The sequence below is a fragment of the Crocuta crocuta genome, unplaced genomic scaffold (genome assembly GCF_008692635.1).
Source record: "Crocuta crocuta isolate KB4526 unplaced genomic scaffold, BGI_CrCroc_1.0 scaffold352, whole genome shotgun sequence".
Classification (NCBI taxonomy): Eukaryota; Metazoa; Chordata; class Mammalia; order Carnivora; family Hyaenidae; genus Crocuta; species Crocuta crocuta.
Genome location: NW_027532169.1, coordinates 698,356 through 711,169, shown reverse-complemented (window position 1 = coordinate 711,169; position 12,814 = coordinate 698,356). Strand labels below are relative to the sequence as shown.

General features: G+C 39.4%; 1 long non-coding RNA gene across 4 annotated transcripts in view; it reads left to right on the top strand.

Annotated features, from left to right (window-relative positions):
* The window catches only part of LOC144242056 (uncharacterized), a 155,276-nt gene that overhangs the window by 122,494 nt on the left and 19,968 nt on the right, over window positions 1–12,814 (top strand). The window lies entirely within an intron of this gene.

The following is a 12,814-nucleotide window of genomic DNA, read 5'->3' as shown; positions in this document are numbered from 1 at the left end:
GTTGGAGAATCTGAACCAGCTTTACAGAGCTGGCTTCATTGGAAGAAGTCTTATGGACTCTATCTACGGTCCCTTATTAGGTGTTACCATAGGATGTGATAAACTCAGATTGAGACAACTCTTTATAGTCAGAATGTCTCACTAGAAGACAGGAAAACTCTGAGGACATAAACAATTCTTGAAGTCAATTACAGAACAGTGAGAGCACAGTCCTAGAACTCTATTGTTAGGGGACAGATCCAGCTACACAGTGGTCAGGCCTCTGCTAATGCATATTTATCCAGTTAGTCTTCCTAAAATGGAGCTTCCATCATGTCAGCTGCCTGGTCAAAAATCTTTAGAGGCTTCACATTTTCAATAAAATGGCATCCAAACCTTTCTGTCAAGCTTTTAAAGTTCTCCATTATTTTAGTACCAACATCCCTATTCTGGCTGTTCATCTTCTGCCAATTGAAACTTGGATTACTTCCCAGTACCTACTACAGAAAATAAATAAAAATAATCAAGTATACCAAATGGTGATCGTTTCAAGGAAAAATGAAGGAAGTTTAGGTGATGGAGAATGAAGTGGGTTGGAGTATGTTCACTATTTTAGAGAGTGGTTATGGAAGGCTACTTGAGTAAGGTAACATTTAATAAGAGCATGCAGATGCTCTGAGGTGGAAACATGCTTGCTGTGCTCTGGGAGCACATAGGAGGCCAGAAGAGCTGGAGTGTAGTGAGGGAGATAAAGGGATATTAGCTCATGTAGGACCTTTTAGACGTGGGCCCTAAGTCTTCCAACACTCCTAATATATGCTTGTCTTCCCAAAGAAATGATGCCCTTTCAGTGCTTCACATGTCCTGGTTTGGGTAGTACTGACCATCTGTTTAGTGTTCTTTGGTGAGTATAGGGATATCAATACCGACTTACAGGGAAAGTTACAAGATTGTATGAGGGGACTTATTAATTCTTTCAACAAACACTACAGAGAATTTACTATATGTTTACTATTGGTAGATACAAAGGTGATTAAGAATTGGTTACAGCCCTCAAGGAACTTGTAATATATATTTTTTAGTAAGTATGATGTATTGAGGGTGATGATCTCATGTAAAAGGTATAAGAATAATACAGGGTGGTTGTCTCTTTTGGAGGTTTGCACATAGTCTATTAAAGGCTTCATGAAGGCAGTTACATGTCTATGGAACTTTACAGGATAAATGGCATTTTGACAGTCGAAGGGTGGGAGGAAATCCAGGCAGAGGACAACACAAATATGGAGTCAAATAATAAGAAATAGTCTGTTTTACTTAAGGACAAATGGGTGAGTGATATTTTAAGAAATTCAGATGGAGGAATGTTGGGTTCTAAGAAATGAGGCAGGAAAAAGAGGTAGGGGCCAGAATTTAAAGGTTTGTTTTTGTAACTCTAAGGAATTTGGACTTTATTATCTAGTCAATAGAGAACTGCAGGAGGGTGTCCTGGTCATTAAGAGAATGATAGGATCCGATTTATAGTTTTAGAATTACTCCAAGGCCATCTTAAATGGAGTTCATGGGTGAAGACAGTGAAATGAGTTTAGAAAGTCAGTGTAATAATTCAGGAGAGAAATATATATGAAAGGCACATCTGAGTGTACAATGCCTGATATATAGTAGGTGCATAGTAAGTGATGGCTTCTCTTCTCATTTGACCAATTCTCTAGGTTAGTGATGGCAGATGTTATGATCACTATTTTACAACTTGGGGAATTGAGTTGCTGGTTCAAGTCTTTCCCTAGGGCATTTAGATTATAAACGGCAGGCCAGAACTACCACTTTTGTGTTTTCCTTTCAGATTCAGCACACTATTAATACCTAAGAGCTTTGAGGATACTAATGAGAATAGCAAGGTTTTAGATAAATAGACTATTCATTTTGTGTATATGGCTTTCAGGGGTCCACGTATGAATCAGATCCTTCTTTAACCAAGTCCTGCCTCTACAGTACATCTATTCCACACATACTTTTGGAGAGTTTATTATAAGCAGAAACTGAGGACATAGTGAAGAAAGAAATAAAGATCTTGTTCTAAGTGAGCTTAAATTCTTAGTGAGCTAGTCAACAAGAAAGTGAAGAAAATGGATCCTATGATTATAACCAATGGTAAAATAAAGCTACGTGGCCAGATCGATAGATTAGGGAACAGAAAACCATGGGAGATCTCTATTAGTTAAGTGATCAGGAAAGACTTCCCTGAGGAAATGACATTTGTGTTGATACAAAAAAGCAAGATTTGTGAATTCTACAGGAAAAGAACATTTCAAGGAGGCAGAAGGACCATCAAAGATAAAGGCCCTGCAACAAACTATGTTGTATGGTTTAGAGATCAGTCAGAGGGCCAATGGGAGTGACAGTGAAAGAATACAATGATGACTGAGAAGGAAGAAGGGAAGGGGTGCAGGAAACAGTTAACAGTTTAGTTCAGTGTTTTTTTCTTTTTCCTGAGAGACAGTAAATAGTGATGATATCTACTGAAATGGTATGGATGAAACTTCAGGATAAAATCTGGACATGATAAGGTTGAAAAACCTCCTGAAACTCAAGGTAGAGATTCTGAACCCCTTGATATTAGTGGAGAGCCCAGGAACAGAAGACAATTATAGAACTAGAAATAAAGGAGATCTCTGTACTCAAAAGCTTTTTAAAGCTACAGAATTAGAGATCATCATCTAGGGAGGGAGTCTATGTAGAAAGAGTAGGGGGAAGAGGCTAGATTTTACAAAATTTATATTCAGGGAAGAGGAGGAGTTCCTGGCAATGAAAACTGAGAAGCAGCTGAGGAAAGAGAAACACTAGAATAAAGTGATTTCCCAGCATCCCAGTGACAAAAGGGTTTTAAGAAAGAGGAAATAGTCAAATATGTCAGCTGCTCCCAAAGCACATATAAAAGGATGACTGAGCATTGACCAATGGGATTGAGAAAATGGAAGATATCCGTGACCTTGACAAATGGGGCTTTGGCAGAGTGATAGGGGTGGAGGTCTAATAGAAGTGGGATAAAAGAACAAGGAAAAGTCCACAAGTGAACACTGATAACTCATACTCTGGGAATCTGGGAAATTGGACAGTAGTTAGAGGAAGTAATAGGGTGCTTGGGGGGATTTTAAAATGAGAGATATTACAGACTGTGTGATAATGAGAATGATCCAGTAGAAAGGGGAAATCACACTTCCAGGTAGTGTAAAGTATGGGCAGGGTAAATCTTTTCAGATGAATTCATGTTGGCACAACTAGGTAGATTTGTAAGCAGTCATGCTGAGAAGAAAACCAGAATTAGCTAATATTTATTGCATGCATACTATGTGGAGGCATTCCATGAAGCTTTTCCCCATGTAACACCTACAACTCTATGGGGCAGATACTATCATTTCTTCTAATTGACAGGTGAGGAAAATGTGTCTTAATGTTCTAGTGACTTGCCCCGAGGTCGCACCATTAGTAAGTGGTAGAATCTCATTTCAGACCTGGGTCCACCAGCCTGTGCACTTAATTCCCATGCTGTAATGTAAAGGAAAAAGGCCAGGGCTTCTGTCCAGAGCAACGAGGAATAGCTCTAGGTAATTCAGGACCATGATATATTTCTTCTCACTGTTGCCTGGAATTTTTATTAAAATTATCAGGTGCTTCAGTAATAGTTTGACATCTCAGAATTTTGGTTACTAATTCCAGAGTTGCAGGATGTGGATTATTCCTATAATCTGTGCCCAGAAATTCAGCCTAAAATCACTATTTCACAGAAATGGTCCTGAGGATAGTTTCCCTGAGTATGTACCATGCAACATGCTTTTTGCCATTTTGCCTGTAGTTCTTCAATTGAATTAAAACAAAACAAAGCAAAACCTACAACTTTTTATTGATCTACATTGAACGAAATGGTGTGCTAGTTGTTGGGCATATATAGATGAACAAGATAAAGTCTCTGTCCCCAAATGTTCAAAGTAAGAGGCAGATTCAAGGTGAACAGTGACTTATCTAGGTTATTTCTGTCAATAGAATTGAATTGGTTCTCTTGGGTCCTTACATCATTTATGCCCTGAACAAAACTACACCAAAGGCCTTGCATTTTGGGAACATAGAGAAGGGAAGTAGACAGTGAGTGACAGAAAACATTTTTTCTGTTTTCAAAGAGAAGGATGCTTGAATGATTGATTTTCTACCTCAGTCAAAAAATAATTTGAGTAAGTTTTCAAAGATACAGAATACAGAGTTCATATGATTAAGTGAAGAAATTAGGAACCAGAAAAATAAGAGGACTTCAGAATAGGGGCTGAATACCTCTCAAAAGTTGTGAAGATTTAGCCAAAGGTAGTGAAACAATTCATACACAAATACAGAGCAGATGCTCTCTAATTGGATAGGAATGGAATAATTATGTTAATCTGTCTTTTTTTTAAATCTGAAAAGGCTTTTAATTCTTTGTATAAATTTAAAATTAAAATATATTCATATTATTTGGCCCTTGCCTCAATTTCTCCTTTCAGGACAAAACTATCCTCTGGTGTCACCTTCACTCAGCATAGATTTTTCTCCTGAGGATCATGTCAGCAGGAGGTCTTCTCTTCCGCCATTCACGTGTGCCCACCTGGCTATTGGGCAGATGTTCTCCTGTAGGGTACACAAATCTTCCAACATTAAGTTTTAATTGCATCCCCATAATTGTTTAAATGTTGGCATTCATTTTATGCACTGATTTTGCTATGCTAATCAGTGCTCAATTCAATCCAGAAAAAACAAATAAACAATAACAACAACAAGAAAAACAGAACTCCTATATTTATGGCCGGTGACTCAAATAGTGCCACAAATCATGACCGTGACTAATTGCTTGATGTCTATCACAGGATGAACACAGACACCTCCCTCACACAGCTTTCATCCCCATAAACAAAATCTAGTCTGATTTGTTTTAGAATAAATTTGATTTGAGAAGGCACTGGGGCTCTATCAATAAGCAACAAACAAAATATAGTTTCCTTCAAATGGAACGGAGGTTACACTTTGAGGAGATTGCTTTTCTTCTTAAGGGAATTAGGAGAAGGAGCTGGAAGCTCCCTTCCCAGTGGCAAACATGGGGGCCAGTTCAGAACCTCAGATATTTTTCTTCAAACCCTTTGGTCAATAAGAGAAAAGTTTCAGCTTGTCAAGAATATGATCAATCAAAGGGGTTTGGGATTTGGAGTCCAAGGATTTGGCTTTGGTGTGAATTTGGCAAGGGTATGGATATAACCAAAACCATTGTCTGACTTTGGGCAGCCTCATGTGTTTTGTGAAGATTTTTATCTCATATTCTTTCTATAGCAGAATGTTATAATAAATAATTCAAACCCTACAGGATAATAATTTAAACTCTAAGAATTAAATGAGTAAATATAGGGGCGCCTGGGTGGCTCAGTCAGTTGAGTGTCTGACTCTTGATTTTGGCTCAAGTCATGATTCCACGGTCATGGGATAGAGTCTTGTGTCCAGCTCCATGCTAAGCATGGAGCCTACTTAAGATTCTCTCTTTTCCTTTCCCTGTGTCCCTCCCCCACTTGTGCACACACACTCTCTTTCTCTTAGAAAAATTTTTAAAAAGCCATTCTTCAAAAAATCCCAAAAATATAGTTGAGAGTTTTATAGATGATTGAATTACATAACATTGTGTCTTAAAATGTGTACATAGTTGATACATAGCACAGCTTTAGCCAATGCCTTCTAGACTTTTCTGAAAGTTCTACTCCAGTTTTAGACATAGAAGTGGGGATTTGAATTCTGTGGTTTAGAATAAATACATATTTCCTTGCTATGAATCCAGATTTAATATTCAAGAAATTATAGATTTGCTATGGTCTTAAATTTAGAGAAATTTGATCAGTGTTAAACACCAATCCCTATAATAGTTTTCAAGCCATTTTCTTGTCTAGTTGACAGGGACCCAATTTTTCATGAGGGCTTTATTTCAGTTTCAGGTCCTCTGATTAAAGTCCCGTTCCTGCAATACCAAGTACATCAGTGGAATTTAGCACCAATCTGATAATGACTCAGAGAACTATCAGATAGATACATTCCTGATTGCCTTAGGGTGGATTACAATTTGTCATCTTGATAGAAGGCAGGAGTAGGGGATAGAACTTTATTTACAAATGTTGTGCATATTGCCAGGATTGCTGCTCTGACTTTAAAATAGCTGTGAAGTCCAGGTCTTCAGCTGCCAAAGAGTGGCAATCCTTCCTTAGTATGGTGGGCTTGTGCAGAGTAACTTCCCCACCTTGGTTTCCTATTCCATATGGTCAGCTTCCTGAGTGTGTTTCAACAGTTGTTGGCGTCTGTCCTCCTCAGTATATGGTTTTGTCCCTTTCAGGACGATTAAGGCAAGCTCAGACATGGCATATGCTTAGTCCTCCACAGTGAAATGTCAGTAACCTAAACACTGGGGGAGCAAGAAGAGATGCGAAGACCAGTTAGGGGGTGCTTGTGGTTTCCCAAAAATCCTCTTAAATTTTAGTGTATAGAAGAATTATAAAGGAACCTGTTAAAGTGCAGATTTTAATGGGGTGAGGCTCAAGATTCTGCATTTCTGGGAGCTGCCAGGCAATGGGGACACTGTTGGTTCATGGAACATCTTTGAACAGCAAGGGTCTATGGTGAGTCCATACCTAATTGCTACTTCTACACTCTCTCCTGTGACTTGACACTTCAGTGCAGTGGTTCTGTACTTGGCTGCATGTGAATTCCAACTAGGGAGTATTTAAATACTGATGTCTGATTCCACATCCAAGAAATTCTGATTTAATTATTCTGGTGGAAGGATCAAAAATATTTTTAATTTTTTAAAAATGTTTTATTTACTTTTGAGAGACAGAGGGAGAGAGAGAGAGAGAGCGAGCATGAGTAGGGGAGGGGTCCCAGAAAAATATTTTTTAAAAAGCTCTCCAGGTAATTCTAGTGCATGGTCAAAACTGAGAAGTATGCCTTTAGTTTATTTGGCTTGAGCCCAGCTTCACACTCTGACACTACTTTCGGGTCTCTTTTTGCTCCATGCTTCACAGCCTGTAGACCTGTTACCCCGTCCAATTGATCCCAGGATCTGAGTATTATGCTGTAGTCCTGACTTGTCCAGCAGAGAAACCACAATAGAAGGTCACTCTCTGTTCATTTGGTGTCCTCAGTTCTTGATGTTCCCACAGCATCGTTATTATCTTATCTTACTACAATTTGTTTATATGTCCACATCTCTACCATCCAGCTACTCAAAGACCAGGACTGTATCATATCCATCTCTGTTTTACCAAGCCCTAGCATAGCGTACACAATCTGTACAGCTGTACAGAATAAATGAAACAAATCAATGCAGTGTGCGTAGTGAGCTCCCAGAAGGTCTCCTTAAAATTCTCCAATGAGGCATTAAAGTATGGAATGTGGAGGTTATACATAGCTGGCTCCATTTCCTAAATGTGGGCAAGAAAATCCTGATTGAAAAGAACACAGACTAAAATAAACATCAGTTAACAACCTGACTTTTTATATCTTCACATAGAATTGCTTACTAAAAATTTCAGAAAAATATTACTCCTATCATAATTTCTAATACTCTTTTATAGAGCTTATTATATTACTGGTTACTTTTCAAAAGTAAAAATATGTGAGCATGTGTGTGTAAAAGTGTGTGATTGTATATATGTATATGCAACATTGTGTGTGTATTTAGCATGGGTTATTATAACTTCTCATTTTACTGGTGAGGTGACCCCTTGCTTGGAGAGTTTCAATAGTTTGGGTTAAATCACATAGCTGGTAAGTGGCAATGCTGGGATTTAAGCCAACATTCTGAGTCCAGAAATCACTCCCATAAAAACCACCCCATAATAGCATCTACCTTCCATAGATGGCCTGGCTAGTTCTAAAGCAAGTAGAACTGTCATACTTTAACACCTGTAAACTCCTCTCTTCCCCCACCCCTCCTTTTTGTCTGTCTGTTTATTTTTACTGGTTATATCTCATGGTATGCTCATAACCAACTTAAATCTAAAATTTTAAATGCTAACATCCCTTACTCTCTCTTGCATATTCAATCATTCATTTCATCTGGATCTTTCCTATCAGCTTCTAAACACCCTTGAATGGATCCAACCACTCAAAAAGAAGAGATCATTATGTAACATGGTAGAGATACTAATGACAGTATCACTGTAATGGCAATAATATGATAATATATAACTATAAAATTAACATATAACACTGTAAATTTAAGGCATATAAGTGTATTATAGCTCAACAAAATAAAAATTAAAAAATACCCTTGAAGCTCTAAAAATAAGACCTTCATATTCATATTCAGTTTCAGTTTCCACCACATCTCTCCCCTTCTCTTTACTATATTTTATAGCCCCTTCATTCACCTCTGATTTAATCCTTGGCCTGATGTAGCCTGACATCCGCCCTCATCACTCCATCAGAAACCGCTTTCCTCACTCTGCCACCCATGACCTCCATACCATTAATCTCCTTTAACCTGTTAATTTCAGGCCTCCCCTTACTTGATCTTTCAGTAGCTTCTGACAGTGTCAGACACTGAAAACACTTGACTTCCGTGATGCTATACTGCTCTGTTTCGTTGTTCTGGTTCTCTGGCTGCTTATCCATCATCTTTGCAGATTTGTTCTCAGCTATGCAACAATTAAATGACAGAATTCCTTAAGCTTTTTCCCCAAGCCTCTCCTCTCTTACTCAGTGGTGTCCTTGTACATGGTGATTTTCATCCTAAGGTTGTCTTTACCACTAGCTACAGTCAAGTTAGACATTGCCTTTGAGCTGTCGATAATCTAATTGGCTGATCCTCTTGGATGTTTCCAGGGTCCATCAAAATTAACCAATTATTTTCCCCGCCTGCCTTCTGAGTCCCCCAGTGAATCATCTTTTTGGGTTCTCTATCTCAGGGAATGGTGACTTCTTCTATGTAGGTGTACTCCTCACATATCTACAAGTTACCTTTGAAACTTCTCTCACTCCCCTTCTCTAACCCTTGATTATACCTCTTAAGTACACTATTATTAAGACAATGCTTTCTATACTTGTGACAATTTTTGGTTATTTGATATTTCCTCCCATCTTCTAGGAGTCGAGTGATTATTCCAGCCTGGCAAGTTCTTTTGAAGCCCTGAAATAACATTTACTTGAACCCTTAACTCTTGATAATCTTGAGTACTTTTTTTTTTTTTGGAGAGAGAGAGAGACTGATTGATTGATTAGGGGAGAGGATCAGAGGGAGAGAGAGAAATAATCCCGAGCAGGCTCCACGCTCAGTGCAGAACTCAACACAGGGCTCCATCCCACAACCTTGGGATCATGACCTGAGACAAAATTAGGAGTAGGAGGCTCAACTGGCTGAGCCCCCCAAGGTACTCCTATTTTCTTGAGTACTTTTAAAATCCCAAGTTGCACAAAGCTGTGTCCATCTCTAAATGTTGATGTTGACCTTACCAAGTCACTGTGTCTGCCCCCAGAGATTCCAATTTTCTCTCTAAATCTCAGCCTGAACTCTGTGCAAACTGCCTCTTGATTCTCTCCTCCAGCTGATTAGATTGTTCTGGGGGAGAAAGAACAAAGAGATCAGGGCGATTTTTTTTCTCCTCCTTTTCAGCAGTCTCTTTGGGTTCACATTTTGTTCAATTGACAAGTACTCGAGTCTGCCTTCTCTTTTTCTATTTCTGGAGCTTTCTGAGGGGTATTTAATGATTTTTTCAAGCATTTCAGTCTTTCCAGTTGATTCTCCCCTGCCTGGCACACATGGTATGCAGACCCACACATCTCTGAGAACAGATCCATTGCAGTCTCTTACCTGAGTGGAAACAGATGCTCACTGCAGAAATAAGCTTCAGATGGATGTGTGTATAATAATCATCCTTCTGAAGACAGACTCCCCATGGAAAGGGAGCAGAGCACGTTTAGACAAGAGCTGAATAAATGAAAACGAAGAGTTTAGCAGAGAGGGGAGCCACACCTTGAAAGGATACCCATTGAGTGTCAGCAAATCAATGCTGTGAGTAACTTAAAGATTATCTAGTTCAGCCTTTTTGCTTTACAGATGAGAAAACTGAGTCCTAGAGAGTTGAGATAATTTGCTCCCATGTAGAAAAATTAGTTATAGCAGTGCAAAAATCTCTTGCTGCCCAGGCCTACCTATTTGGAGACCAGTCTATACTCTGATTTTAGGCTCCCATGATATTGCCTCCCTCTCTGGGTGAATGTTGCCTATCCCATCTATAATCAATCTCCCCACACACACTCTTTCTCCTTCCCTTTCCCGGGGAGTTATATTTGTAAGAAAAAAAGGCATCTGAAGCATTGCAAGTGTGGTTACCTTTCCTATACATATTGCATCAAAAATTTTAGATTTTTGTTATTATTCCTCTTCTTGATCCACACACACAAAAGGGTCATCTTGGGTATTTTACCAACTATCCTAATACTGGTTAAATTCTTCTACTTCTTCTTGAACCAATTTATACCTGGTATCAGGCATTTGGTTCTAAGAAGTGAGTCAAGGCAGTGTTGAATTAGCTACAATGGAAGGGACTGGACAATATATTTCAAGTGGTAATAAGGGAGTAAATAATTTATCTCTGTGGTCACCTGACATTGGTGATGTGATTATATGTAAGAAATCACCAAAATATGGAATAGAAATTGACCTTTAGTACCACAGACCTACAACCTCTAATCCCATAGGATTATATGCTATTTTCTCAACTTTAGATCTGTTTTCCCTTTAACAATGGACTAGAAAAGCTAAGGAGCCTATCTGAGTACCTTGTGGAGAATTCCATCTTTACACAAGTATTTGTTTAAAAGGCTTATAACATAGTAGGCACTCTTATGAATGGCTAACTCTTTCCCTCTAAAGAAGTAATCAAAATAGAGGTAGCCCCTCTTCACATTTTGCTTCTATTTCAACAGATGAGAGCAACACCCAGCCTCTCTGCAGCCCTGAGGGGTTCTCCTAGCTGCTGAGTCCTTCAATGTAGGTGGATAATAGGGCTGCAGGAAATGAAAGGTTTCTATTGAATAGTTGAGTTGAATTCTTTGCTAATTATTTCTTGAAAACTATGTTCTTTTTTTTAAAATATTTTTATTTATTTCTAGGAGAGAGAGAGAGAGAGACAGCATGAACAGGGGAGGGTCAGAGAGAGAGGGGGAGATACAGACTCTGAAACAGGCTCCAGGCTCTGAGCTAGCTGTCAGCACAGAGCCCGATGCGGGGCTCGAACCCACGAACCGCGAGATCATGACCCAAGCGAAAGTCAGATGCTTAACCGACTAAGCCACCCAGGCGCCCCTTGAAAACTATATTCTTACCTGTGGTAGATCCTGATCCATATCCATCCTCCCCTATTTTTCCTGATCTAGTGAAGTGCCTCTATCACTGTTTTGCCTGCTGTGAGTCTGTGTCCCCTATGACCGTATTTGGCGCCATCCATTGGCCAAGCTGTCTCTTGTTGCTCCTGTCTGGGGTCTCGGAACAGAGTCCTCTTTCTTTTACACTGGATACCCTCCCCTAATCAGTAGTAGACTTTGCCTTTCACCTTTTTAAATATTGCCTTATCCTGTAGACATGTCTAAGTGAAAATCTTATGGTCTTTTCTGTGTAGTAGACCTACTATGGCAAGTCCTACATAAGCTAGTGTACTCGAGTGTCTGGGCATGTAATTGTCCTTTGTCCTGATTCTTTTTTTTTTTTTTTTTTTTTAATGTTTTATTTATTTCTGAGAGAAAGAGAGAGACAGCGTGAGCAGGGGAGGGTCAGAGAGAGAGGGAGATACAGAATCTGAAACAGGCTCCATCCAGGCTCTCAGCTGGCAGTTAGCACAGTGCCCGACGCAGGGCTTGAACCCACAAACCATGTGATCATGACTTGAGCCAAAGTACCATGCTTAACTGGCTGAGCCACCCAGGCACCCCCTGATTCATTGTTTTTAACTTCTCTTTGATCAGTCAAGGGTCTGTCTTCCATGGGGTTAAGTTAATTCTCCCTCCAATTCTGGCTCCTCCCAGAATAAGCCCTAGGCACAACCCATGTGATGATTTAGAATAATACAAAAAGCCTACAACTCTTGATATGAGCTAGTTGGCCATTTATGATAAACCATATTGTCAATGTTTGGACCCAATTCCCTCACTGACACCAAAAGCCCAATAATTTGAAAGATCTTCTCAGGATGCCTGGGTGGCTCAGTCGGTTAACCGTCTGACTTCAGCTCAGGTCATGATCTTGCAGTTTGTGGGTTCGAGCCCCACGTCAGGCTCTGTGCTGACAGCTCAGAGCCTGGAGCCCGTTTCAGATTCTGTGTCTCCCTCTCTCTCTGCCCCTTCTCCACTCATGCTCAGTCTCTCTCTGTCTCAAAAATAAATAAACTATATTTATCTTGAAACATAATGGCAATAATAAGAGTTCTAAACTGTTAGGCCAAGTGTTATCTATGTGGGTGAGACAAATTTCAATTATGGAGTTTATTCTGATCAACTCCAAAACAGAGGTTTCACAGTGCAGAAATTGTTTAACTGGCAGTAGATATGAGAAACTGAAGAGGTCAGATCAGTTGCCATGGGCAATCAAAATAACAGAATCTGAGAGTTGAGATTGACCTTGAGCACCTTGTACGGAATCTTCTCCCTATCTACATCCTTGGTGCTGGCCTAAAATCCATTGCTAGCAAGTGAAAATGGCAGGGGCATATTCTCTGTAGTACGTGTGAATCCAAATTGGCAAAACTATGGAAATGACAAGAAGAAAAGTGGTTTTTTACAAATACTT